The following is a 1,777-nucleotide window of genomic DNA, read 5'->3' on the forward strand; positions in this document are numbered from 1 at the left end:
GAACTGGCTAGGTTAAATGTTAGAACAGGTATGCTGCTTTGTCTTTTGGTAAAGCTTTTGCTTCCCTCTAGTGGTACTCACATCAGCGTCCTCGTGTTTATTGACTCCATGGAAATAGAAGGGCTTGTTGTTGATGAGGAACTGGGTGCTGGTAACGTTAACAGTGCGGATGCCGACCGGCAGAGTATACACATCTTCATATGTTGATCTCCCATCGGCTGCCATCAACCGAACCTGGAGTTCGAGGAGAACGAGTGACAATTTCAGAAATGTTTATTTTCTTGATAACTCATCTGAGTGAAACAGCTCGTTAGGAAGCTCGTTCACAACTTAAAGTGTTGCACAAATCACAACTGTAGAGGATCAGAGGACGAGAACAACCAAGTGACATATGATCATTTTCCAGCATGCACAGTACATGTGCGTACACAAGGTAAAGTTATAAGCAAAACATTACTGGTAGGTGTAAAAAAACACCTTTGGTACTGTCGCTTACAACATCTGTTTCTAGGTTATTTCACTTTGAGAGATTTACAGTCAAGACTTCTTTTAGGATACTTTCAGGTGCCATTAAAAGCAGCAGTGATTGTGTCAAGCTGCAGAGAAACTTCACATAGACTGAGTGTATGTGATTACAGAAGCTGCTCTCATGAGAGTCAGATTTAAACGTGTAGAAGATGCTCACACAAAGATATTTGTCAGCACGGAAGAGAACGATGCACTAAAACTAAAAACATCTGGCGGGTTCCAGTTGCTGAATCAGTGGAAAGTTTAGGCTCATGTCAACGGTTTAACTGTAACCAAGCGAGAAAGAAGAATCTGTGTCAGGAGTATGTTCAGTTCTGGGTCACACAGAAACATGTGGATGTTTGCATCCAACTACAAGTCAAAACCAGCTTCATGTTTCTATGACAACAGACGTGTTCTGTTTCAGGCAGACATATAAATGTCTGGGTCTGAAATCCCTTTTCTATGTAACTGGAGTCCAGATAATTTAGTGGCATATAAATGAATGTATGAAGTAATTAATTAACATTTATTGATTCATGATCCATTATGCGTTAACTAATCATATAAACTCATAGTCACTTGATTATTTATTAACAATGAGCGACAGAAATTCATGATGTATCCTAAATTAATTTGTGCATTAAATGATCAAAGTTATGAATTACTGAAACATGTCTTTTGTGTCCTTGTTTTAAAACGTTCCTGATGCTTTATTTCCAGCATAACTGTGGGTAAGTTTTACATCATGTTATAATTATATCTCTTCAGTTTGACCACGAAGTGGAGGATGCAGTGTTGATCTTCCTGGTGGTAAATGTTGACGGCATGAAACACCGACAAACTAGAATTAATAAAAGACGATTCTTTCTGACCACTCTCACAAATCCAGTGGCAATGTTCATGTGACGGGAATCTGACACTTTAGGTAAGAAGTCACTTCGACATGTCTTACCTCCAAAGAGTACAGATAACCTGGAGTCTCATGCATCAAGTACGGCCACCACAGCTTGACATCCACCACTTTGAGGACTCCAGATTGGTCGCTGGAGGAGGCGACACAGTGTCTGTCTTTGTCCATCAAAGTGACCTTCAGGGTGGCTGTTGTAGCACCTTGGACTGATACTTGGTATTTAACCAGACCTGAAACACAGGGGAAACAGCAATGTCTAATAAACAGACATAAACTATCAGACAGATGTTGATGATATTCACTCACTCTATGGTTTTTAAATAAGTCACCACTTTATAATTGTGAAATCGAATTAAT

At 39.6% G+C, this 1,777-nt stretch overlaps 1 pseudogene across 1 annotated transcript; it reads right to left on the reverse strand.

Annotated features, from left to right (window-relative positions):
- Window positions 1–81: 81 nt before the first annotated feature.
- Window positions 82–1,650, reverse strand: LOC111648787 (beta-glucuronidase pseudogene; annotated as a pseudogene). The gene is made up of 2 exons (XR_015436470.1): window positions 1,463–1,650; window positions 82–234 (listed from the first exon to the last, which is right to left on the reverse strand). The product of XR_015436470.1 is annotated as a beta-glucuronidase pseudogene (transcript).
- Between the last annotated feature and the right edge of the window lie 127 nt (window positions 1,651–1,777).

Source organism: Seriola lalandi, unplaced genomic scaffold, assembly GCF_002814215.2.
Source record: "Seriola lalandi dorsalis isolate HSWRI2012SDOR001 ecotype SW California unplaced genomic scaffold, Sedor1 jcf7180002047645, whole genome shotgun sequence".
In the NCBI taxonomy this organism is placed as follows: domain Eukaryota; kingdom Metazoa; phylum Chordata; class Actinopteri; order Carangiformes; family Carangidae; genus Seriola; species Seriola lalandi.